General features: G+C 42.7%; 2 long non-coding RNA genes across 2 annotated transcripts in view; one reads left to right on the top strand and one right to left on the bottom strand.

Moving 5' to 3' along the window:
* The window catches only part of LOC144586060 (uncharacterized), a 175,451-nt gene that overhangs the window by 10,359 nt on the left and 137,195 nt on the right, over positions 1 to 27,897 (top strand). The gene's annotated exons all lie outside the window — the stretch shown is intronic.
* LOC144586061 (uncharacterized) overlaps positions 19,913 to 27,897 on the bottom strand; it is a 28,543-nt gene continuing 20,558 nt past the window's right edge. Inside the window, exons 2-3 of the long non-coding RNA XR_013540775.1 lie at positions 26,661 to 26,747; positions 19,913 to 20,047 (exon numbers count right to left, since the gene is read on the bottom strand). This is a non-coding gene — a long non-coding RNA (uncharacterized LOC144586061). The remainder of the gene's footprint in view (positions 20,048 to 26,660; positions 26,748 to 27,897) is intronic.

Here is a 27,897-nt window from a genome sequence, read left to right as displayed (position 1 = left end):
GGAAGTCTGAGTGAAAGCATTGATTGATTGATTGATTTATAGACAAGATTAGGAAAGAGTGAAGAATCCAATTTCAGTTTGATGGACTTCTCTCAGTGTAGATTTTCCTGAATGTCCACAGGCAAACACAATTTGCATTCTGGTGTTGACAAATTGACAGACACCTATGGGTGCATCTGGGAAATAAAAACATGTACACATGTGAAAAGTCTGCTTTTCACAATTCAGAAATGAAGAATACACACTAAAATCCAAAAGGCCATCCCAGCTAGAGTAGATCTATTGAATCAATTGCTAATATTTACATAAATCTTATTGAGTCAATGATATATTGGGATTACCATTCGGATTTAGGCTGCAGAATTTTAACATAATGCAGTGACCATACATTTGAAAAAAGCAGGCAAAAGAAAGCAGCAGATCTCATTCTGTAGAAATAAAGCAAAAAGAAAACCCAGGGGAACAAGGCATGGATCAGATGGAGCAATGTGAAAAGGAAGGCGTCCACAGATACAAGCTTTATAGATATGTACATGCCTAATTTGGATCCTTGCCTTTCAATGACAGCTTTAGACACAGCAGCACTTCCCATTGCAGAATTTCTTTGCTAGATGTTAAACCTTTATAACAGATATTAAAGGCACAGGAATGGGCCTTAGCAGTGTTAATAAGAATAGATAAGGTCATCCAAGAAACTAGAAGGCACATAAATAAATCCCTACAGAGCGCAAGACTATATCTCTGTCACTTTTGTGTTTTCAGCCTAATTGTCTACCTCATCATGAAAAATGTGTACTGGACACAATATATAGAAACAAATATCTATTAAACTTTGCTTGATTAATTGAAGTATCCATAACTCGTGTGTGAAATATGCTACTTCTTGTTCCATAAAGGTTATAGCTGCCAATGCATTAAGTCTAGTCAGATAGTTAGTGTGAATTATGTGAACTGATGTAGAGTTTGTTTCTAGCAGGTTAGGAGCTCTTTCAGCCTCTTGTGTGCAGGAAGAGAAACTCTATAGGTTAAGCTGTAGGGAAACAGCAACTAAAGCTGGGATTGTCCTTGAGTTTAAACTCTAGCATCAGCCTGCAACTGACTTTTAAAACTTTAACTGGCTGAAGATTGTATTGCCAGTAAGACTGTGTGTGCTGTAATCAGAGATGGGATATTCCTATTCTTCTCCCAGGGGAGAGGAATACAAAGATCACCACCACAGGTGGCCAGGCCAATTGGACTCTTTCCTCAGAAACGGGCCATCCACTTACTGCTTGCACCACAATGTGCAGGGCAGTTGTCATTTTTGCCTCGCCAATTGTGGAAATAGCCCATCCGGGGCTTTCCCACCTCCCTATGCTGCTGACCACTAAGCAGCTGAGTGGGGACACTTGTCATCCCCCCCCCAGCTGGATTAGTCAGCAGCCATGCTACTTTCATGATTGGTGTGGCGCGAATAACAATGGCTACATGTGCTGCTCCACAAGCGTTAAGTGGATGGCCCAGTTTTGGAGGGAAGGTCCAATTGGCCTGGCCGCATGTGGTGGTGATATTTGTATTCATCTCCCCCAGGAGACAAATACAAATATCCCACCTCTAGATGTAATATTAGTCTCCCCCCCCCAATCTTTATTTATTTATTTATTTATTTATTTATTTATTTATTTATTTATTTATTTATTTAATTTATACCCCGCCTATCTGGCCCACCGGACCACTCTAGGCGGCTTCCAAATATAAAATCAAATAATAAAACATAGACAAATACATAATAATCAAACAAGAACAGCAGTAAAAATAAAAAGGAAAAGTAAGAAAAAATCAAGAGTTGGCTGGAAGGAAGGCCTGAATAAACAGCCATGTTTTTAATTGGGTTTTAAAGGTGCCCAGCGTGGGGGCTGTGCAAATCGCTGGAGGGAGATTGTTCCAGAGGCGAGGAGCCACCGCCGAGAAGGCCCGGTTTTGTGTCTTCTCCTTCCGGGCCTCTCTTGGCATCAGGCTCCCCAGCCTCACCTCCTGACTCGCGCGGGTGATCCGGGTAGACCTTGGTGGGAGGAGGCGTTCCGCCAAATATCGAGGTCCTAAACCATTTAGGGCCTTATAAGTAAGCATTAAAACTTTGAAGTTGACACGGAAACAGATGGGCAGCCAATGCAATGCGGCCAGCATTGGAGAGATGTGTTGATATTTTCTCACTCCTGTAAGGAGCCTGGCTGCTGCATTCTGCACCACCTGAAGTTTCCGTGTCAGCCTCAAAGGCAGCCCCACGTAGGGCCTTCGGGAGAAGTTATCATCTCCTGATCCATTAACCAGGGTCATAACTAGGGTGGAGCAACTACCCACTGTACTATAGAGAGCACCAAAATCTAGAGGTGAATCTACCAATGAATGTTGGAGGTGAAGAGGGCAGGCCAACACTTTCTGCCCTATTTCCTTTATCTTTTTTCATGAAAGGATAAATTCTTTCTTCTTTGGGGGTAAGGGTGGAATTACATTCTTCTCATTTTTCTAGTATGTGGGGGGCGGGGGGCGAGAGAATCATGCCTATTGGGTGTGTGGGAAACACTTCAGTTGCTCCAGTGGACAAAAGTGCTAGTTGTTGTTGTTATTTAATAGTTAAGTCATGTCCGACTCTTCGTGACCCCATGGACCAGAGCACGCCAGGCCTTCCTGTCTTCCACTGCTTCCCGGAGTTTGATCAAATTCATCTTGGTCACTTCGACGACACTGTCCATCCATCTCGCCCTCTGTCGTCCCCTTCTCCTCTTGACTTCACACTTTCCCAACATCAGGATTTTTCCAGGGGGTCTTCTTTTCTCATGAGATGGCCAAAGTATTGGAGCCTCAGCTTCAGGATCTGTCCTTCCAGTGAGCACTCAGGGTTGATTTCCTTCAGAATGGACAGGTTTGATCTCCTTACAGTCCAGGGGACTGTCAAGAGTCTCCTCCAGCACCACAATTCAAAAGTGCTACTTAGAGCTCTGTTAGTTGGTGGTCAGTGGAGACTTAGGAAACAGCCTTTTTGGCAACAGTACCTAGTTTTTCCTGAGGGAATTTTCTATAGCATACTTTCTGAGGATCAGATGGGACTTCAAGAGGTATGTGTATTTCCAGCACTGCTTCATTTCCCTTCGACAATAGCCTTTCCTGGAGAAAAATGCTTCAGTGGTTAAACTTCTAAAGAAAACATGTGTTTACCTTTCAGTGACCAATCAGAAAACAAAGCGTGACAAAATATGATATCAAATTTTGAGAAAAAGCATGTATTATGACAAGCAGATGTCTTTCACCACTGGAGGGAGCAGCATTTCTAAATACATGCCAACTGTATATCATCTATATGTGACGATTCTCAGTCATCCAGATGAGGTTATCTGAATGTTGAGTCATGGCAACTGGATTTCTTTCTTATTAGGTTGAAACATTTCACTACATATCCAAGTATCTTCTTCAGTCTGAGGAGTGTTGGTAGGAGACCCCTGATATATCCTCCATGTTGGTTCCATTTCCCCTTGGTCTGAATAGGCTCATTAGATGGATAAAGGATGGGAGGGAGAGTGAAAAGTCCACTTCTATAGTTCTTCTTCACCCATTCTCACTCATTTGATGACCAAGATGTACTCATTTTGGACCAAGAAGATAGGTGGTTTGAGAGAGGGGTCGGGGGGGCCATACATGTACATATAGAAAATCTCTCACTCAACAGGGCTGGAGCCTTAGACACAATCTGTCTCCTATTTATCTTGCTGCCCTTTCATCTGCCCCAGAAAGATCAGGACCACATCCACCAGAAGGACCACAATTGTTAATAACCCATGACAATGGGTGGAGAAGGACTGCAGAAGTGGGATTTTCACTCAGCCCCCCTTCCTGATCCTTTGTCCATCTAACAAGCCTATTCAGACCAGGGAAAGTGAAACCAATGTGGACAATATATCAGGGGTCTCCTACCAACTCTTCTCAGACTGAAGAAGTTCCTTGGATGAGTAGCAAAATGTTTCAGCCTAATAAGAAAGAAGTCCAGTTGCCATGTATATAATCTAGTTTGACCTATATCTTCAAACAACATGTTTTGTTCTTGATGGACTTTAACCCATTGGCTTGATATGTCTTAATTACAGATGGGACGACTCACCATTTTGGCGGGTCATCCCGCTTCATGAGTTGTCAAAAGCTGATGACTCATGAAGCACGAAGTTGCCCCCATGAAGTGATGAATAATGAAGTAATTTGTCATTTCGTAGAGGGTTATTAAAAAAACACCCCGATGCCCCCTCCACCTCCTAGCCCTGCCAACCCCCCTTCCTGTTACAAAAAAAAACCCAAACCACCACCATTCTGCCTACCACCCCCCAAGAGATACCCAACTCCACAGCTGACCCCCCAACCCCTTCCTTTCCCTTCCTTAGCCCTCCCCCACTCCCACCAACGCTTACTTTTTTTAAAAAACACCCCACCATTCTGCCTATGGGCCACTAATCAGCTGATCAGCGTCAGCTAGGCAGCCACCCCCCACAGCTATCCAATCACACAGCCTACCCCCAACCCCCTTCCTCTCCCTACCTTAGCCCCCCCCATGCACTGACACCCTCTTCCTATTTAAAACAACAAAAACAACATTCTGCCTACTGGCTGCCAGTCAGCTGATCGGTGGCAGATAGGCAGCCAACCTGCCCACAGCTACTCAACCCCACAGCCTACTCCCCCTTGCTCTGCCTTAAGGAAATTCAGGCTGCTCTTTGCAAAGATGGCAGCTGCAGCTTCCCTACTCTAAATGAATCCATAGCTGCCATCTTTGCAAAGGGCAGCCAGTCTTCCTTTGTACACGACATGGCTGGGGGGCCAGAAGGAGACCCCTCAGTAAGGGGGTGGGGGTCAGCTGTGGGGTTGGGTGGCTGTGGGGGGATGACTGCCTAGCTGCCACTGATCAGCTGATTAGTGGCCCATAGGCAGAATGGTGGGTTGTTGTTTTTTTTTTTTTAAAGTAAGGGTTGTTGGCGGTAGTGGGGGAGGGCTAAGGAAGGGAAAGGAAGGGGTTGGGGGGTCAGCTGTGGAGTTGGGGGCTGACTGCCTATCGGCTGCTAATCAATTAATCAGCAGCTGGTAGGCAGAATGGTGGTGGTTTGGGTTTTTTGTGTTTTTTTTATTGGTGGCGGGTAGGCAGAATGTTTTTTTGTTTTTTGTTTTTTGCGGGGGTTGGTAATATGAAGGACAAATAAAAATGGGTAATATTCATCCCTTCATATCCGTGGGTGTCTCTGGAACCCACAAATATGAAGGGACAAATATTGAACGAATTGGCTATTTTCATCAAAAAAGTCGATCGTTTTTATATTCATCACCACCTCTAGTCTTAATCTAACTCATCTTTACCTATGCTGCTGCAGTGTTTTCCAGCCCTTAATTATAAGGGCTGGATTATTTGATTGTATTCTTACACCTTTTTTGTAATATTTATGATAGATTTATAATTTTTTTGCTGTTCAGTTTCCTTAACCACTCACTGAGTATGGAAGCAAAATCTCAGTTATAAATTCTTATAGCATCATGGTGCAGTGGTTAAACTACAATACTTCAGTGAAGACTCTGCTCACAACCTGAGTTCAATCCCGGGCTTGAAGTTGACTCAGCCTTCCATCCTTACAAGATTGGTCAATTGAGTACCCAGCTTGTCTCAGGGTGGGAGGTGGGCAACCATGTGTAATCTGCATGGTTATGTTGTAAACTGCCCAGAGAGTGCTTTAACTGCCATAGGGTGGTATATAAGCAGAACACTTTGCTTTTCGCTTATATACCACCCTATAAACTGACACATTTGACCAAACTCCAGGAGGCAGTAGAAGAAAGGAGGGCCTGGCATGCTCTGGTCCATGGGTCATGAAGAATTTGACACAACTTAACAAATAAACAACAACAAAATAAACTGACAATTAGCTGACAGGCATCTAGAGCCTAGATCCACAAAACTAGGCATTAAGACTAGCTCCCTATATACTTCGAAATTTGGCCTGGTACTTAGGATAGGCCTCTTCGAGACCCGTTAATTCACCTTCATCCTCTGCTTCCTGTTTTGTCACTTTAGAATCCCTTTGCCTCATCACTGAGAACATAGTAATTGTAATTATCAGCACATTCTTACATTCCTGAAAAAACGAATTGTGTGATCGGTGACCTCTTTTTGAAGAATGTAGAGAAAGGCCTTGTGATACAAAGAAAACCTAGGAGAAACACTTCTAAAGGTACACCTGAGGTAATTGGTTCCTTTGTCATATTCCTCTAACAATGTGATCCTGCCTCTTCTGTGTATGCCATCACATCTCACCTCAGTCTTCTTTTCTCAAAGCTGAGCAAAGTGTGCAGGAGTTTGTATAATATAGGGTAGAAGAATGATCACAGTTAAAGGTAGTAGGTGTTGCAATTAAAACCAGCTATGGACTTTTTTAAAATTAACAGACCAGTTTCAGAGAAAAATGCTGGTATTGATGCACAAAGTTAGCCATTTCCTTAAGCAAACTGAATGGAATTGCAAAGACAGTCAAAGTGTCAAATTGGTTTAGATCAAATTGGCAAATTGACATATACTAAATTGTTTTCTGCTTTCCTTCTTTGAGCAATAAAAAGTTCCAGAAAAAGTTCTTTTCTTGAAAGCAGAACACATTGGAAAGTTGAAAATGTTAGTTAAATCTGCTGCTGGGAGCTAATGTAATAAGATATCCATGTAGGTAATAGTGATTTCTTAGTAGTTTCAGTGCCAAAGGAAGAAAAATATCTGTGGAACTCAAGTCTGTGTCTGCTAGTTAGTCAGTTCTAAAAGAGAACAGAAAACAATTTCACTGGAATCAAAATGCTCAACAAAAATATCGATTTTGCATTGCTGAGACTTGTGGGAAAAAGCACACTTTGTATATGTGCATGAACACACACACACACACACACACACACACACACACACACACACACACACACACACACACACACACACACACACACACACACACACACACACACACATGACTGGAATAATGAGATACAAGTGATGGATTTGACTAAGGCTCAATTCAATGAATTGTAACCTTCCACCTCCTGCAGAGGGGCCTGCTGTAGTGTAGTAAGGATCCAGAGGTTCCACCTGATCTCCACTACTGAGCCTACATAGGTGAGTCCCAAGCATCAGAACCATGCTATTCTCTAGAGATCTCATGTTCATCACCAGCAAAAGACTTGGTGACCTTCCCCAGATATTGCCCGCTCAAGCCTTGTGACCTTACACGGGCCATGGTCAGGTCTAGCCCACCTTCCATCCTCCATCCTGACAACCAAATCTTGGGATCCATGGTGCTGAGACTTGGGCCCCAGGGGTCCCTTGGAAACTCACCAAAAAGCACCTACGAGCTCGCACCAGTGTGACCCTTTTAATCATGGCATCACCTCTAATCTGCCCATATATGTCCAATCAGTTTGAGACAGGCAAAAATGTCCCACATTCAATGTGTCAGTCAGTTGAAAGGGCCAAAAATTCCTAATCTGTCCCCAAAGCAACTGACTAGTCTTCCACTAGGACTACAGGGCTGGCCAGTGAGCCAAGCAGCTCACAAAAGGGGCCACCTTATATAGGGAACCATTCTGAACTTTAGCCTGATCACGTGGGCCATGTGAGAGGTGTTCCTGAACTGCTCATCTCTCTCCAAACAGGAGATGGGGAGGAGTCCCTACCCACATAGTTCCCTGCATCTGTAGAACCAAACATTTATTTCAGAAATGTGCATATGTTTGGGACTTACAGTATATTGTTGTTGTTGTTTAGTCATTAAGTCATGTCCAACTCTTTGTGACCCCATGGACCACAGAATGCTAGGCCCTCCTGTCTTCCACTGCCTCCTGGAGTTGGTCAAAATCATGTTGGTAGCTTCGATGACACTGTCCATCCATCTCGTCCTCTGTCGTCCCCTTCTCCTCTTGCCCTCACACTTTCCCAACATCAAGGTCTTTTCCAGGGAGTCTTCTCTTCTCATGAGATGGCCAAAGTATTGGAGCCTCAGCTTCAGGATCTGTCCTTCCAATGAGCACTCAGGGTTGATTTCCTTTAGAATTGATAGGTTTGTTCTCTTTGCATTCTAGGGGACTCTCAAGAGTCTCCTCCGGCACCGCAATTGAAAAACATCAATTCTTCAGCAATCAGCCTTCTTTATAGTCCAGCTCTCACTTCCATACGTCGCTACTGGAAAAACCATAGCTTATAGTATATTAGAGATAAATAAAAATGAGCATAAGCCCATGAATACATTTAAAAATGCAAATGGCGATAAATGTGTACAGTGAAAAAAATACAAAAATAGTTCATTCAATGGATGAAATGCATAGGAAAAAAGCTTATGAAAATCCACACCATAAAGAAAAACAAAGTCTTGTGAACTGATCCAGACAAACAATGGGGCAATAATAAATGGGAGATTTGGAGAAATACAATGAAATTATGAGTGAAAATTTTTCAGTTTTAGTTCTAAAAATACCTTTGGCTAAATTCAAAACACCTTTTTAGCTCATGTCCAGCACATACTGCTGTCAGATTCTTTTAGTGAAGGTAATTGTGTTTTAAGATTGAACACAGATTCATTTTGTTAGTAGCAGGAATGCCTCATGTGATAAGAGATCTCTGATTGTCCTAGCATGAGTTTCCCCACTCCACATCTTGGTAGCTTTTTAAATTATCTTTTTAATTATTGTCATTGAGGGATAAGCATAGGCTTCATTTGCAAGTCTGACCACTCATTCAGGCATGAAACTCTGTGTAATTATTTTCACATTCAAATGACATGTTACCTGATTTGACCTTTGCATTCCAAGTATTAGAAAATCCTTCATGTTAGGTAAATCAGCCTCAGTAGCCATAGCCAATGATGAAGCTATGAAAATCCTAGAAACAAAGTTCATTCACTTGAAACAGTATATCTATAAACACCTCATGTATTTTCCTTCAGTCTCTGGATCTTTCGCTCATAATCCACTCTATGCTCCTTGTGTAAAATCAGACTTTTGTGGTCCCTTGAGTGGAAAGGATTATATTGCAGCTACATTTTACAAATAATTTTGCAATTTGTCTCTGTGGTATCTGTTTCTAGAAAGAGCATATTATAGCTATGTCCCATGATGGTAGGTGTTCTATTGGTTTAGGAAGCTACCCCAAGCCAAATTTTGCACCTTGCTTTCCAAATAAGATGTTACAGCTGTGATAACTGTTTGTGGTTGTGCCGGAACAGGGTGATAGACAGGTTCAAGTTGCATTGCCTTCATGCATGGCTTTCCATTTTCTCTTTCAAGAAGAAAAAAAAGCATTACGAAAGTCGGCAAAATCACTCTTACATTTCTTGGCTTTCCTCATCCGGCCATTTTTGACTAGGTCATTGTACTACATCCCAAGAACTGTGCCCTACTGTTTTAGGCTAGCTGGTTCCTTTTTTTTTGTGATTGAAACCATCTGGCCATCCATCATCATGTCATCCAGAGGCTTTACTCAGCTGGTGACTATTTTCTTGCCTTGCTGAGAAGGATGTGTTGACCGATTCTTGTCTGGTTTCAAAAGAAGCCTATACTGGTATTTCAAAATGCTCTTCATTGCTTGAAGGGAATCTCTCTGTATTTTGTCCACTGGATGCCCAGCAGAGCAATCAAGGAAGGCTTACTCAACAATGAGTTACCAGCTAGACATAATACTGAATTTCAAGGCATTATTCCATCATTTGCAAGTGTGTCTAAAAAAGAAAGAAAGAAACTCTTTAGACTTGCTGATACTTAAAATAAAATCAGGTTTAAATCTCCTTCCACTGAATAAAATGGGAGAGTTGCCATAGACTCCAATGGGGAAAGGACAATAGCAAGCGTCTGATGTACGATCTGAAATAAACTGTGAGGCCTTTTACCTGCAGTATGCTGGAGTCAAATGATTTATTGCAATGATGAATGCACTGTAATTACAGAAATGCCTTATTATTTAGTGCCACTTTGTAGAAATGTTACCCAAAGTGCTCTTCACATTTTCTTTATTTAAGGCTATTATCTGAATGAATTTTCTTTAGACGTCCCCTGGCAAGTTCCAGGAAGTGAATCAAAAGCTGAGAGCCCTGGAATAAGTCCCATTGCACTCAATGGGACTTACATTTGGTTAGAAGTGCATAGGATTATAGGGACTATTGTCCAACTCATATCATATAGTGTGATTTGTCCCCAGTAAGAGAATACTCCAATGAGATGGTTTGGCTACAGCTGTATTTATAATCAAGCAGATATTTTGTTTCCATGAATGGATGTTCTTTTGGACTGTAAATAATGCACCTGAAAACATATTCTGTAGAGTTAGATTTGTCAGAAATATCACCTTACAGCTATTTTATCCAAAAAAACTTAGATTATTTTCTCTCCCTCCCTCCTTTCGTTCCTTCATTCATTCCTTCTCTAGCTTCCACCAACATTTCAAGTGGCTGTTGGACAGGCATGAAAATTAAGCAACTTATTTATTATTAGGGACGTGGTGGCGCTGCGGGTTAAACCACAGAAGCTTCTGTGCTGCAAGGTCAGAAGACCAGCAGTCGTAAGATCGAATCCACGCAACGGAGTGAGCCCCCATGGCTTGTCCCAGCTCCTGCCAACCTAGCAGTTCAAAAGCATGCAAAATGCAAAATGTGAGTAGATAAATAGGTACCACCACAGTGGGAAGGTAACGGCGTTCCGTGTCTAGTCGCACTGGCCACATGACCACGGAAGATTGTCTTTTGATAAACACTAGCTCTATGGGTTGGAAACGGAGATGAGCACCTCCCCCTAGAGTCGGACACGACTGGACAAATTGTCAAGGGGAACCTTTACTTTTACCTATTTATTATTTTATTTATTTAAAACATTTCTATCCTGCTTTTCTCCCCAAAAGGACCCAATTTGTTAGAATGATCTTCCTCCAGCAAGATAGACCACTAAGAGACTGAATTCCATCAGCCTGTTATAGTCCAAATGTGCTCTGGATGACTGGGGGATAATCTGGAGCATATTTCAAAGGATGTGTGGTAACCTGATAGCGGAAGAAGAAGCATGGGAACTTCTGTGGCACAAGTGGAGACCTGAATTAGATTGAGTCATTGGAGTTTTCTAAGACATCAGAATGAGGTGAGAGAAAAGAAAGAGAGAGGGAGGGAGGGAGGGAGAGAATCATATGCCATCTCTAGTACACTTGAATCCAGACACAGAGTAGTTTTTCCCATCTCTTTCAGTGGGAAAGAAGAGAAAAATGGATAAAATACTAGTACAGCACAGGGCCATTGATTCCAAAAGCCTCTGACATCATTACGACATGTAGTAAAACACACAACTTCTCTGAACCTAGCAGCACCATGTGCTTGGGCTGTGCATTCACTTGTGATCAGCACTTGGAATTCTTAGGGGCTGGCTGTGGGATTCTGGGGATTGTGGTCCAGAAAAGTACTGTATTTGCCGGTGTATAAGGCGACTGGGAGTATAAGACGGCCCCCCAACATTCCTACTCAGAATGTAGAGTTTGTTATATACTTGCTGTATAAGACTACCCCCTCTTCCGCATGTCTGATTCTGCTTTGGCTGCATCATGGGAAGAGTTCCTTTTGCCCCTTTTGGTTCCTTTTTGGAGGCGGCTGCCATTTTGGAGAGGCAGCAGCCATGTGGTCGCATCTGAAAATGGCTGCCGCCTCTCTGCTGTTTCCACAGTCAGCTGTTCAGCGCTAGAGTCAGGCTGTTCCCAGGCTAGGAGCGGGGCTCTACTGGGTCTTACTACCAGGTAAGTGACTTCGCTGGGAGAGAGGGAGGGTTTGCTAGACATGCACCCGGCGTACAAGACGACCCCCCCCACTTGGAGGCATGTTTTTCAGGTCCAAAAAGTCATCTTGTACGCTGGCAAATACGGTAGCTTTTCCTACCTCTGTTTGCAACACACTTGAAATGTTTTGCATTTAAAGAGCAATAGCTCTATTTTCGAATGGGAAGGCCAACTAGATGTTATTATTTGCTTTGAATGTTCTCTGTAATGAATCAGTGGCCTTGAGTAGATGGATATTACTTCTACTCTGTTCCTCCAAAGTCAGCTTGCAATGTTTAGAAATGCGGCTTGAAGCTTCTATATTGTGACAGGAAATGTAATCTGAAGCTTCAGTTCTGAAAGCCAAATAAACAGAGTCTGGCTCATTACATGGGGTTGGGGTGGGGAGGATTTGTGTGAACTGTCATTCACATGAACCCAGACAGTCAAGTACTGTGAAAAATGAAACAGAACCCTTCCATTATTAGATGTCTTCAGTCAAAAGGGAAACTCAGATTAGTGCTTGGAACCACCCTGTTCTCATCATTGCATATATTTCACATGCCCCTCTTAAGCCATTCATTCAACCCAGATTTTTATTCCATACTGAACTGTAATAAAGAACTCATGGTCAATCAGGTTGAGACTATGAGTTCAAGACAGACTACACTTAATTAGAGTGATCCTACAGGACTAAATGAAGCTTACATTAATCATGGCTACATTAAGACCAGAATCTTAGTAGTGTTCACTGAAGGTCTATGTAATTCACTGAAGGTCTCCAGTTAATGGCATCACTGGAGAAGTAGCAAATGAGAGATAGAGCCATGTGTCATCAGCGTACTGATGATACTGCACCCCAAATCTCTGGATGACCTCTCACAACAGCTTTACATATATGTGAAAGAGCATAGGAGAGATGATTGAGCCATGACGAACCCCATAAAATAGAATGCACATCCCCCCAGCCGAACTTTCTGGATGTGGCCATCAAGAAAGGGCCAGAAACAACAGAGAACCAGACATCCAATTCCTAATCCCAAAAGCCACTCCAGCAGGATACCATGGTCGACAGTATCAAAAGCAGCTGAGAGATCTAGGAAAACAAACAGGGTTACATTTCCTTGTGAGACTCCCACAAAAGGTTATCTTGCAGAGCAATCAGGTCCAATCCAGTCACATGGTGTGGCCTGAAACCTACCTGAAATAGATCTAGACTATCGGTGTTATTCAAGAATCTCTAAAACACCCTCTCAAACAACTTTCTGATAAAAGAAATCTTAGTGATGGATCTAAGGTTGTTCATATCCTCCATCGGTAAGGTGTGTGTTTGGTTGTTTGTTTGTTTTAGAAAAAGCTGCATAATGATCTCCCTCAGACAGGGACACATTAATTATTTGAGTGTATAGCTAAATTTCTTTAACAAACCATGATAGGCAAGGATCAACTAGAGAGATGGTGGCTTTGCTCATCCAATTGTCTTTGGGAATAAAGCACAGTCCCAATGTCTTGGCTTTGTTTAGAGATCATTCATCACTTTTTATCACATGAAGCTCTGGATTCCTGATTTTTACAGACTGGCAGTAAACTGGGGAGGAATTAAAGAACCTCTTAATGAGGGTGAAAGAGGAGAGTGCAAAAAATACCGTAGTCTGAAGCTCAACATAAAAAAAAAAACTAAGATCATGGCCACAGTCCCATCACTTCCTGGTGAACAGAAGGGGAAGATATAGAGGCTGTGACATATGTTACCTTGTTGGGCTCCATGATCACTGCAGATGATGACAGCAGCCACAAAATTAAAAGACACCTGCTTCTTGGGAGGAAAGCGATGGTAAGCCTAGACAGCATCTTAAAAATCAGAGACATCACCTTGCCGACAAATGTCAGCATAGTCAAAGCTATGGTTTTTCGAGTAGCGATGTATGGAAGTGAGAGCTGGACCATAAAGAAGGCTGACCACCAAAGAATTGATGCTTTTGAATTGTGGTGCTGGAGGAGACTCTTGAGAGTCCCCTGGACTGCAAGGAGATCAAACCTATCCATTCTGAAGGAAATCAAGCCTGAGTGTTCACTGGAAGGACAGATCCTGAAGCTGAGGCTCCAATACTTTGGCCATCTCATGAGAAGAGAAGACTCCCTGGAAAAGACCCTGACGTTGGGAAAGTGTGAGGGCAAGAGGAGAAGGGAACGACAGAGGACAAGATGGTTGGATAGTGTCATCGAAGCTACCAACATGAATTTGACCCAACTCCGGGAGGCAGTGGAAGATAGGAGGGTCTGGCATGCTCTGGTTCATAGGGTCACAAAGAGTTGGAGATGACTTAACAACTAAACAATAACAACAACAACAAGGAACCAGTAATATTTTCATGTGATTAAAGTATCTACAAGGGATGTCAGATCTCCTAGTGTCATGCCAATGAGCTTCAAAAGAAGTCAACAAAGAGACAATTAACATTCTTTTCACTCACTTTAAGAACTCTGGAAAACAAATAGCTCAAAAGCTGGCGTTTTATTAGGGTTCACAGGGAACAATGGCATCCAAAATAGTTCCATTGCTACTTTATGCTCCCATTACCTTAATCTTAAATACCATTCATCAGTTTCATTAATTGATTCCATGAAAAGAAAGGGCAATAAAAACAGAAGATGAACTCATAACTCAATGATGGAGCCTATAATATACTACATATTTTATCTTGAAAAGAACAGGGATTTGTGTGGAGGTTTTTGTTTTTTAGATGCAGAGGCACGAAAGCCTGCATTAACTTTTGAATTAATGAAATAAACTGTGGTAGAACTATAAATAACTCAGATACCTGAATGGGAAAACTAAACAAAGCCAAGCCTGCTATCTAAGCATCACACACAGAGAAAGACCTCTTTTAAAACTTCTTCTCTAACTATATTCTTGGATTCTTTTTTTTGTGTGTGTACATTTCTGGCCTACTGTGTGCAAGAGGGTTTGGCAGAAGGTAGACCAAGACCTACTGGTAGCTTTCTGGGTGATTTGCAGTGGATCAACAAAAGTTTCTGGCTCCCAGTTGCTTAATCGTAACAACATGTAAAAAGATTTCCGGCTGTAAACTAGGTTTCTGGAAAAGGATTTTGGGGAAGAGGGAGAAGCAGAAGTGGAATTGAGCATGCAAGGGTTTGTGAGTTGTGTTACCAGTGACAAGCCCCTGGTCTGAGTGTAGTGGCCTTAGTGGATTCCCAGCTGCCTGAGCCACTATTTGCACCAACCCTGGATCTCAGGATTTTAGTAAAAACAGCATCAGCAAAGCAGAGCTTTGAAATCTCAGGCGTGCCGGCTTCTGGAATACAAGGGCAACCATATTGTTTAAGAGTTGGAATACTAAAGACAAGATTACAGCATCTGGAAACCCTTAAGCAAAGAAACAAGCAAGCAAACAAACAAACAAAGAAATAGAGGATGTGGGACATAAGGAACCTCTTCCATAAGAAGGCTCAGAAAACGGGATGGGGGGAGGGGGAAGCCATGTGGTTCTTATACAAAACCAAGGATGGATAACATATTTATTATACCATAAAATACACAAAACAGGTGAACGTTTGAGTCCTGTGTACTCTTCTCATGCCAGGCATTGCACTACTTGGGGCAGGTGAGGGAATATAAAAAGTCCTGGCCAGAGATTGTGACTTCAGAGTCTGTAGAGCAAAATCCCAAGATAGAGGCTGCAAACATAACTTAAGAAGACAGTTAGTCACTTCACTTCACAATATTGAGATATTAAACACTTCCTCTGGTCCTTCATGGAGGGGAAGAGGGGAGCAAAATGTGTTTATACCAGAGTTTAAAATAAACTAGGCTAATAATTGTGACAATCCCAGACCTACTGGGATATGCCACAGTTTCACTAAGCTGCCACCAACCATTCCCTATAAGAAGTCACACAGACCAGGGATGGATTTTTAACAAATAAAAGAACAAGGTTTATTAAATAACACACAGGGAAAAATAAAAGGATCAAGTGAATAAGATACAGTAACGTGGCTTAGTCTCAATCATACATACACACAGTTTGGTTCACACAGAACACTTAACTTGAAGCACAGACCCTGAACCTATCAGTTCTGGCTAACCATACAGACACCTGAACCTATCAGGTTGGTACTGACTGACACACAGTAGTACCCTGTCTGACACACAGACTCCCACTCAAGCTTCTTCTCTCAGCTTTTCCTCCAGCTTCTCCTAACTTCTCCACACACGCTCCACATATATATACAGTACAGCCCCTCCTCCTGATGTCCCGCCTTCCACTCCCCATAGGATGGAACTTTCCCTCCAAACCCATGACAGACAGGTAACATCAGTGCTGTATGTAACAATAATCATGACAGGCCTGGATGTGAGATGGAGACTGCTTTGGCCCCCTTGGTGGATGACCTACAACAGGAACTAGACAGGGGGAGTGAGTCCCTCTTAGTTATGCTGAACCTCTCAGCCGCTTTCAATGCCATTGATCATGGCCATCTCTCTGGGATGGGACTAGGAGGCATTGTCTTACAGTGGCTCCAGTCCTTTCTGGAGGGGAGGATCCAGAGGGCAGTGCTGGGGAACTCCTGTTCGATACCCTGACCATTGACCTGTGGTGTCCCTCAGGGTTCTGTGTCCCTATGCTGTTTAACATCTACATGAAACCACTGGGAGAGGCTGTCTAGAGCAGGGCTCCTCAACCCCCGGTCTGCTGAAGGAGCCTTCTAGTTGTACCTCTTCCATCCTTGGTTCCACAAACTTTGTATGCATTCAGGGCCGCAGCCTGAAAGGGACAGCTTTCTGTATCTGGGTGGGGGAGAACTCTCCATGTAAATTAGAAACCCAGAAAAGCAAGATTCTAATCCATGTGTCGAGAACCCCATGGATAATAGTCTGTCCCTCTTCACATTCCTCAACCTCAAAGACTGTGGCAGTAACAGAAGCAATGAGAAAAGGGATAAAGTTGGACTGCTCATGTGGGGTGGTGAGTGCATTTGGATTTAATTATTGAAAAGGGTGGTTGCACATAAACTCAGACGACCTTCTTACCAAGCGGCCCTGAGGAAACAGTCACCCATATTCACCTTAGGAGTCACAGAATTCTGAAGCTCTTTCCCACACCTGTAGGGAAATTGTGTTGCAAAAACTGTATCTGATTGATCAGTGCAAGAGAGTTTATTAAAATTCATGAAGCTTTACACTTTATGCCATCTTAAGCCTGAATCTGTGGGGGCCTGGTGTCTCCCGCCAGAAAAGTATGTGCATGAAAGAAAATGAATGATTCTTTTTGGGAGGCAATGTATCTCTATGGCCTCTAATTGCCTTCACATATATAGCATTCTTTCCTTTGGTGTTGGACTTCTGGATTTTGTGCACCCCGCTTGGGTTGCTCGACCAACTTTCATTTTCAGTATTTGGGCATACTGCCTACCTTTTCACACACTTAATAAAACCAGACAGAGGAAACATCAGGTTTAAAAGGCAACGAATGGGGTGGGGATGGGGGAGAGAATTGCTTATGGAAAAAATAACACCAGGTTGTTATTCTAAAGAAGGCTGACATTTGTTTTCAATATGGACCTTGAATATCGCATGGAAAATTGAAATGGTAGCTTTCTTTGAAGGCAGTAGTGCTGCAAGAATGAACGGAAAAGGTGATTCAAGCCTGCAAAGAATATCCGGCATACAACAACATTTTGATCTGAGTAATTTCCAAGCCATTACTCTGCTCTCTTTGGTTGCAGTCTTTTTTTCCCCTGGGGGGGGGGCAGAGTTTAAAATAAACTAGGCTAATAATCACGATAGCCAGGTGATAAGCCTTCCATTCTCTCCTCTCAGTGCAAAAGGCTTTATTTTTTCGGCTGCCCACCCCACCTTAAGTGAAAGCTATTTTAACACAAGTGCTGCAGGTAATGCCCATGTTATTTTATCCAGTACATGCTTTTAGTGTAAGCCAAAAGCTAGGCTAAATGCCGCCACAGTAATGCCGGGAAATGAATGGAAATCAAGTATCTCTAACCAGTGAGGAGAAATGACCGGGGAAAGAAAAGAAAAGAAGAGAGAGAGAGAGAGAGACAGAGAGAGAGTATGGAAGTCTCTTCACCCTAGAATAAAAAAGCTCTTCCATTTGGTAATGGGTCTGCTCTCAATATTACCACTCGAAAGCTTTCTTGATGTTTGCCAATACAAAGCAAAGTCTAATGAAGGGTTGAAGAGGAAGAAGTGAAACCTTCTCCTCTCCCTCAAAAAAGACCAAACCTTGATAGTGTTGCCATAGTACTTTTAACACAGGGGTCAGGGAACTTTTTTACCTTTTACCCCCCCCAAAAAAATTATTTACGTTGACATTATGCGCCCCCCCGGCTCTTGCTGTCCACGGCTGACCCCTGCCCCTCCTGCGCTTGCCCGGGACATGTGGCCACCGTCCAGGCGCAGCCAGTCTGGAGCTGCCACACTGCTGGGAAAGTGCGTCCTTGGAGAGAGGAGGCGGGCACCGCAAGGCCGGCAGATCCACTGGCCATGAGCTGAGGGGAGGCGGGGTGGGAAGGGGTCCTCCTTGACAGTGCACTGGGCAGGTGGGCGCAGGTAGGAAGGAGAGCCCCGGCCAGGGCTCCGCCGGGCAAAGAGTCCAGCTGGCCTGGTCCACTGCCCTCCCCCTCCCACTTTGGAGGTGAGGAGGACAGGCAGGTGCCCTGTGCAGTTCCTCGCCAGGGCTCGCTCTCCCCGCGGCGGAATGCCCACCTACACACAGCATCGTCGGAAATAAAATGCCTGGGGGTAAAATGCCTGCAGCGACAATCCCCATTACCCCCAGGATTTGCATTTTTACCCCATTTTGGGTAATTTACCCCTGTTCCCTGATCACTGTTTTAACATCTTAGCCACTACTATGCCACCTTGAACACACTGATCCCATCTGGTTGCAGAAGCTAATTGGAGTCAGGGTTTGTACTCAAGAGCATTTGGATGGGAGACCCCCAGGTAATGCCAGCTATCTCCAGCTAGGGCTAAGAAAGGATCCTGCCTGAGTAGTTATGGCTAGAGATAGGCTTGAACCAGAAAACTGGTGGTTCGGCATGGTTCGTGGTTTGTGGCTAACCACAAATCACCCCCCTACTCCTGGAAAGACAACTTGGGGAACCTACTGTTTCCCGCCCCTGTGCTGCTCACACGCCCCACAGCTGCCATCACCTCCTGACCTGGAACTGCCTCTGCCTTTTCCTCCTCCTCCTGTTGCACCATCTTCTAACACAGCAGCCCGGCTTCCCTTCCAGGAGCTGGGCCCGATGTCTCTGTGCATGCACCTGCCTTTTTGCCCCTTTTGCTTTATTTTGTGTTTCTTCCCCATTTCTATCACACATTGCAAGAGGAAGTTGTCAGGATATTGTAATTTTTATAGGCCTGAACCTGGATAAATGTGTTATTAATGAGCTGCCATTGTGAACAGATGTGTGTATGCTGAGTCACTGTGACTGCTGAGATGATGCAATATCTGAAGATGAGAAGACACCCAGGTGCAGAAAATGATGTAATGTGTCTTCTGATTGGCCTGAAGAAGCCTTGTATATGTATATAAGTGAACAGTGTGTTCATAGATTTCTCTTCTCTCTCTATCACTTGCTGCTATCCTCTATGCCGGTTTGTTTAATGATTTCCTGCCATGCTGATGTGATGCCAGCCTGTATATACTTGTAAATATTGTAAATACACCCATCTTGCTAAAGAAGAAGAACGTGTAAGTGTCTTCAATTAACTCTGTGTATTTTCCTGTCGCCAAATCCTGACAGAGGTTTACCCCCCTCTCCCTTGAAGCTGCTAGGTGTTATTTGTTGTGCTATACTGGATTATTTTATTATTATACAAAGATACTACACTGTTGAGACAATAATTCATTTAAACAGCCATCAGCCATCAAATTTATTTAAGATTCTTTGGGGGGGAGAACTGTTGTCACATTTAGAAGGCATTTTAAAGGTTTGATTCAGTGTACTTTTATGTAAAGTATGTGTGTGGATCTTTCTACTCTGACACACAGCTCTGTCTTTTTGAGACAAAGATCATTCGTATACATAAATATGTACACATACACACACAAACCTCACTTTACTCCAAACTTCACTCCTTTCTTCTGTCCAGGAATGGCAGCTTAACTCAAGTTTCAGACTGGAGAGCTTTGGTCAAAAGTCACACGAAGATTTAAAGGTCTGTTCTCAGATGTTATCATAACTCGACTGTAATAACAAAAGCAAAAAAAAAAGTGTATTGAAAAAGTGTTTATTAGGATTGCTTTCTAAAACAAGTGTTCTCACACAAGCATAGGATAGAAAAATCAGTGAGTTTTGTTCACCTCCATGTTGTAGGTTTTTTTAAAAAATCTTTAAATACTTTCCATGCGATTATCAAGAACTTTGTGATTTTTTCTGAATTGTTAAAAAAAAAGAAATTGAAACAAAGTTTTCCCACAGTTGCACCAGACAAACTCAAGAAATACAGCCAGATGGGAGTTTCTGGATGGATGGGTGGGGAAGTGGTGACTAATTCACCACCAACATTGTTGAATACAGGGATTCAAATTTAGATGCTCAAGCATGAAGTACCCGAGCTCTGGACACAGATCAAGAAGTCTGTCAGCTCCTTCCATAGGGTCATCTCATGTTTCCTACAACACATATGACAAAATTATTGAATGCTAGTAAATTCTTGCAAGAGAGGAAGAGTTGAAAAAAGTCCTAGTCCACCCATAAATGCTTCTTAGGCATCCTTCAGTCTCGAAAGGCCATGGTAACATGCTCTGTATGAGTGTCCTCTCCAGAGCACGAAGCCTGGGTAGAATACTATAGAGGATAGGCTGTTACCCAAGCAGCAAATCCCCCCTCTCCACATCACTGAAAGGGTCCAATGGAAAGGCAAGAGCCAATACAACTGGTTCCAGCGTCGTCACAGGAGTTGCCAGAATGACACGAACTGCCTCTGGGACTCCGGCTCCACAGAGGTTTAATCCTGAAGCCTTTTTGCCTCAAGGTTTAATCCTGAAGCCTTTTCCATCAGTGGATGTAGCCACAAGGCAGTGGAGGTTTGAAACTGGAGTTTTCCTTCTCCTAGATGGGCTGCCTTCCAAGGCTGACGTTTCCCACCTACCCGGTCCAGGTGGATTGCGTTTAGTCAGAACTCTCCACTATGACCTGTCCATCTTGGGTGTCCCTGCACGGCATAGCCCCTAGCTTCTCTAAATTACTCAAGCCCCTGGTGCAACCATTATTTCATTCTTCTTGGAACGAATGCGCAAGAATGTGAGTTCATTCTGAGGATCAATATCTCGTACGGTGCCCCTTGCCTTCATTATTAAATTGTGCATTAAGCCTGCATACTGCATTGTGGTGGAGTTATCCATGGTGCTTTTGATGGGAATACCTTCTGAATTAATAACAATGATCCCTTGGACTCCTTTCTGACTTTTAATTCACTTCAGGGTTTCTTCCACCTCAGCCATCTTGCTAAGGCAAAGAGAAATGCACTGACATAAAATAAAAGGAGACATACTGTGGTAGTCCAAAAGCTAGCCAGTCCAGTACTTTGCTTTCCCTGGTAGCTAGCTGGGTCAAAAAGGAAGTAATAATTATGTCAGGCTGCCCACTTCCAAGGTTTCCTAAGTACATAGAAGTAGTTTATCATTCCCTTCTTCTGGAGGAATGAAGGCTAGCTCTTCTCCTACAAGCATGGTGGGGGATTGAACTCCCAACCATTGCTTCTGTCAGCCCTCAGGAAGGAAACAAACCCTTTCTTGTTTCAACAGCTGTTAGCAATGGCACGTTTCTTTGCCTATAACTGCAATCCTTGACTTTACTTATCCCAAGGGTGGCTTGCGGGCTGAACAAAGGGCAGGGATGGCATCACTCACTTTCCTGGCAGCAGATTTTATCATCTTCACCATAATCACCTGGTTCCTCCAGGACAGCTGTTTCTAACTCATAAGGCGATTGCTTGCTTGTGAAGTCAAAATTGTTCAGAGCAAAGCTGGCCAGCTCGCTAAATAACAAGCAATAGCAACATGTTTTAGCAACCTATTGGCTAATAAGCTGAATTGTGTACTAGGAATGGGGTTTTAAGATTTTTATTTGTAAAAAAAAAACACAGCACCCAGAAAGCTTCTGAGGCCTTCAGCTCCCCCATAAAAGACCTCTCAGGTGTTTGATGTAACTTATAATTGCAGCATAAATGAGAAAGAAAAATCCTCCCGATTCTGAGTGAAAAAGGAACTGGCATAGTGAGCCAATCTCTGTGGCACTGCAAAGCATTAGGGGTATTGCAGTTTCCTGAGAGTCTCTCTGAATGGAGATTAATGGGCAGGAAGACTATAATATCCCAAACACTTTGCAGTACCACAGGGTTTAGTCTTGTCCAGCCAGTTTGTTAGAACTAAAAAATGGAAGGTGTTTTTTCCTATTTATGCTGCAGCTGTAAATTATATCAAACACTTGTGTTGTTTTTGTGTGTTGTGGGGAGAGTTAAAGCTCCCAGAATTCTGGCTAGGGAGATTCCAGCAACCTTCTGGATGCTGTAGTTGAAAACATATGAAAATCCTATTATTGACTAAAATCTTCCAGGTTTTAATCTTTTCTTTTGTCTCTTGGAAAGGGTTCTAATCGATCACTTTAGAGCAGCCCTTGTTCATCATAATTCACCAGATTAATCTCAAGAACCTGTCATCAATTCCCTTGGTTATAACTAGTTCTGCTATTTAAAAAAAAATAGATGAGAGGTTTGAATTGAGAAGAAAGCAATCTGGAAAACATCTAGGTTTAAATTACATGTGAAATGAGTGAGATCTCTCATTTTAGAAAGAATAGATTCTTTAAAAAAAACAATGAGGAGAACTCGTATCTTGCTTCACAAGGGCTCCTAGCTCCCTATTTCACCTTTTTAACTGACACCCACCTCAGAAGAGCATTTATGCTGGCAAGATTCAACGTACTACCATCGGCTATTTTACTTGGTAGATATTGCAGAGTCCCACTTAATCTCAGACGATGCCCCTGTGGTCAAGATGCCATCGAAGCAGTTTCTCACGTACTCTTGGACTGCCCCTTTTACAACAGCTTGCGAGCAAGATTTTTAGAACCATTGCTCTCTAGTTTTCAAGGACGCCCTGATAAGGCCAAGGTTTGCTTTTTAGTCCAGGGGAATATTAACCATGTCACTACCTATGTTGCCCGCTTTTTACATACCACGATTCAAATCAGAGAGGTCATCCCCCAGGCATAGTTGTACCACCTTCCCAATGTAATCTGGTCATGGTTCTATTACTCTCCACTAGGTGCTACCTTGAAACTATATAATGCTATATTCTGCTTGCATTGAAGCTTTTCGATCTGTTTCATGCAGGGTATATAACCCCCATCTATCTGAGCACCCCTGCTTGCTGTATGTTTTTATGCCAATAAAGGTTATGATGATGATGGTATCTTGCTTCATATGTATCATTTTTGAAACACAAAGGTAGTGGCAGCCTTTGAGAGTCTTAAAAGAGAGGCAGATGGTGCCATGGTGAAGTCCTAGCAACAGCTAAATCTGATTGTTCATTTTTCTCCGTCCTCATCAGCCTAATGAGCAGAGTGGTAATGATGTGTGACTGTTAACATGTGCAGACAATGCTGCCACCACTGAAAGATACTTGCATATGGTACAGTATTAGCACAAAAGTGGTTATTTGGGGATACACCAGAATACAACTAGAGGATCAAATATGAAGAGATACAAAGAGGATTGTGGTCCAGTGGATAAAGACAAAGGAGACTATGGGCAGAGCGGTAAATGGATCTGGGAGACTGGCATCAGGCAGTAAAACTCAATGCTCAGAATCCTACTGGTTATTTATGTTGGTATAAGTGAATAGTGCTGTCTGGACAGCTCAGTTGTTTAGGCATCTGGCTGCGGAGCCAGAGGTTGGAAGCTTGATTCCCCACTGTGCTTCCTGTGAGCATAGACAGCCCGTGTAGTCATGGGCAAGCTGCACAGTCCCAGGGTGCCCCTGGGAGAAGGGAAAGATAAGTCACTTCTGTACATTCTCTACCTATATAACCTTGGAAAAAAGGGTTGCCATAAGTCAGAATTGACTTAACGGCACATGTTGTTGTTGATGATGATGATGGTTAAGTAAATCAACCATTCTCAATGGAGTCCTTGGCACATTTGAAGGGGGACACAGACTAGAAGGGAGGTGGTGGCATTGAGGGTTAAACCGCAGAAGCCTTTGTGTGCTGCAGGGTCAGAAGGCCAGCAGTCGTAAGATCGAATCCACACGACGGAGTGAGATCCCGTCGCTTTATCCCAGCTCCTCACCAACCTAGCAGTTCAAAAGCACGTAAATGCAAGTAGATAAATAGCTACCACCTCGGTGGGAAGGTAACGGTGTTCCGTGTCTAGTCGCATGGGTCACGTGACCATGGAAACTGTCTATGGACAAACGCTGGCTCTACGGCTTGGAGATAGGGATGAGCACCGCCCCCTAGAGTCAGAAACAACTGGACTAAATGTTGAGGGGAACCTTTACCTTACAAACTAGAAACAATTCTTCACACACTACCTTAGAAGGTTTGTTATGTGACTTGTACAATCCTGAGTCAGCCTATATTTCTTTCATGTTGTGTTTATGGCTATGGTTAAAAAAAAGAGTTAAGAATGGCTGGTGTAGATCACAGTGGTAAAATGTAATTAGTTAATGAGACACTGCTTGTTATTTCTTGTTGGCATGCAATGAGGGGTGCAAGAGGCAACTCATAAACCAATTTTTTTTGCCAATGTGATTTATGCCATTGTATATAACCAACAGAATTCTAGCCACTGGGTGACCTTTGGGCCTTTACCACCTGATTACCGTGGTTGAAGTCTTTGAAAGAAAATGTCACCATAAAATATGTCAATATAATTGACCTTGTGCTCATCAAAGTACTTGTTCATATTGTTCATTTCTTTTGTTCTCCTTACTTTTTATAAGAGTAAGAGTTTGACTACATCCTGCTTGTTGAGCCCAAGAATTCTTGTCAAAATATTGACTTTTGAAATTTTTCCAGATCTGCAGGACTCTAAGTAATTTTATCGTTAGGCAAAAGCTCTCTCTTTCACTTTTATATGATGACAATAACTTTCTACTACCACTATTCTCTAATAACCAGTATGCATTATGTGCCCACCATGGGTGATAGAACCTCCCACTCAGAAGCGCTGCATGGCTGATCTGTACGTGCTGCATGCATATAACTCGAGGCAAGGATCTCAATCTCCCCTGCTGGTGAGTTGTCATTTTGGAGTATGCAGCAGAAAGTAGAAGCCAAGAAAGACAACATCTTTTCTGAAAACTGAGAAGTCACTGCTCACATTTAAAATCATTACCAATTTTAAAAGTAGTTAAATGAAAAATTATTAGAATTAATCAACAAGTATCCTATATAGGGACAAGGTGGTGTACCTTTTAACAGTGTACTAATTCCAGACTTGGACAATTGAAGGAAATGAGCCATTCTTCAAGCTCAGCTCACACAGGATTAGAAGAATGTTGCCCTCCCTGCCTTCCCCCTTCCCCCCCAGTCTGTAATATTCTGTCTCTATGAAAATGATGCCATTTCTGAACATGTTTCAATGGAAAAGGAATGGGTTTGCAACAAAGATAACTGTGTGCTTCTTCCACGTGGACATTGTGTCTGCCAGGTTGGCTGTTCCACTGGCATTTGTCCAGAGAGGATATCTGGTTTGATTCCCTATCTCAGAACACACAATAGAGAGAGGAATGTTGAGAGAAAGGAGTAGACAAGGAAACGTTTGAAGGCAGACTTCACAGATAGATGATCACAGAAGCTGAGTATCAGGCTGATCAGTCTTGGGCATCATCAAGCACAACAGCAGCCATGTGTTGGTGGCTAGAAATTGCTTCTACATACTTGGAGCTCCATGCAGTGGCCACTGAGGATGCAAAATACTTGTCTTATCCTCACACACAAAGCTGAGGAACCAGTCTTCTCCATGAAAGGATAAAGCAATGTTTTGTGGGATTATAAAAGAAAGAAGGAGGAGAGGGAGGGAAAAGAGAGAAAGAAGAAGAATGACTTCTTCTTCTTCTTCTTCTTCTTCTTCTTCTTCTTCTTCTTCTTCTTCTTCTTCTTCTTCTTCTTCTTCTTCTTCTTCAAATTAATAAAAACTGTGTGTAATGATAGTGGCTGTTACTTCACTGCAGGGACTTATACCAGGATCAGAGGCTTCGAATGGAGTCTTGTGGTCTTTTTTAAAAAGGAAATTACAGGTAGTTTTGCAATCGATGTGTGTGTGTGTGATCTTTGTTTTTCAAAGGAAAAGGACTGAAGCTTTTTGCACAAACTAAATATCCTGATGAGAGGAAAAAATAGCACATCTAGTGGAGCCAGAGGTTGGGGATTTAAATACCCCCCCATTCTCCCATGGAGAAGAACCAGCCTGTGTGGCCTTGGGCAAGTTGCACAGTCTCAGGATGTCCCCGGAAAAAGCAAACGGAAAACCACTTCTTAGTATTCTCTACCTGGAAAACTCTGAAAAGGGTCACCATAGAATTGGTAGCACCTTTTTTTTATTGTTAGCTTCATCCTTCTGGTATCTTGCCAATTCCTCATTCTGGTGTCTTGTTGAGTCAAGGCAATTTCAAAAGTAAAAAATAAAGAAACTGGCCAATATCCTTTATATCCCTTAACTTTGCAAACAGGGCTTCGCTGGCTTTGGTACTGTCAAATATCACTGTCGCTTAGCCTGTGACCCTCCCACTGTTGTAGGATATAGACATGGAAAAAAAAATGCCATTGATGAGATTGTATTTAAAACTACCTGTCTTGACACAGCAGGACAGCTCCTCAAGTACAGTAGGAGTCCCTTATCTGTGGAGCAGTATCCGCTGATTCACTTATCCACTGGCTGAAAATCACAAAACAAACAAACAAAAACTTAGAAATGCCTATTTATATGCATTATCTGGGTGTATTTACCAGAACTGGCCACTAGAGAGAGCCAGAGACCATGCAATGTATAGAATTCTGTACTTATGCATTTTTTAGGATCCTCACGGGAGCTTTGAACCAATCCCCTGTGGATATCGCAGTCCTACTGTATTCTCCAAATCCCTTGAGAGAGCTTGGCTATGGTACAATACTGACATGCCAGATCTTCTTTTTTCTCATCTTAGGTTTTTCCAATTTACACAAAGTATTATTTGTATAAAGCTCCTATTTGTGCACAAAACTTTCAGAAGCTAAGGATGCACACACAGTAAGCACAATGGGCCACACTGGTTGGTTGCAGACATAAAGAACTCATCCAACACCATTGTGTGTAACAATCCATGCAATTCATCCAATATTACACATTTTACCAAAAAAAAGCCACCCCCCAAAAAATGCACTTTTCTCCCCAACTCTGAAAGAAATATAAATAAAGATCACCATCTTACAACAGCTCAAATTAAGAACAACTCTGAAGTCCCCCCCCCCAAATGGTCAGGATTTCCAGCCTGAAAAACCATTTCCAGATCATGATGCTAAGGACTTCTGATGTTGACGTCAAGAATCCAGTCGTGAAGGATGGACACATCTTCATTCCTGCAAGTGTCCTCTTTCTTCTGTTTTCATGACCATTCTCTCCTATTTCCATACGGAAGTTTTAAATGGAAGGAAGGAAGGAAGGAAGGAAGGAAGGAAGGAAGGAAGGAAGGAAGGAAGGAAGGAAGGAAGGAAGGAAGGATAATGAGTCTATTAGTACAGTATATGCAAGCCCCCATTGACTAAAGTATGTTTCTGCATGTTTAAAAACATCTTTTCTTCCTTCCTTCCACTTCTGTACTGCCCAGTTAGTGCAAAGCAATACTCTGCAATGCAAACGATGGAATATAACAATAATAAATGGAAAATAATAAAGTAAATGAAATCAAGAAAAATAACATCAGACAATAGATGGATGAACAAACACAATTTGGCCGTCATTATGAAAGGATGCCCTGAAAAGCTTCATTAAAACATTGGCTTTAAGGGACTCTTGGAGGCTGAGAGGGAGAGGCCAAGAGCAGCTCAAC

Source organism: Pogona vitticeps, chromosome 1 (assembly GCF_051106095.1).
Source record: "Pogona vitticeps strain Pit_001003342236 chromosome 1, PviZW2.1, whole genome shotgun sequence".
NCBI classification, from domain to species: Eukaryota; Metazoa; Chordata; class Lepidosauria; order Squamata; family Agamidae; genus Pogona; species Pogona vitticeps.
Note: the sequence above shows the minus strand (reverse complement) of the source record. Positions and strands in the feature narration are given on the sequence as shown.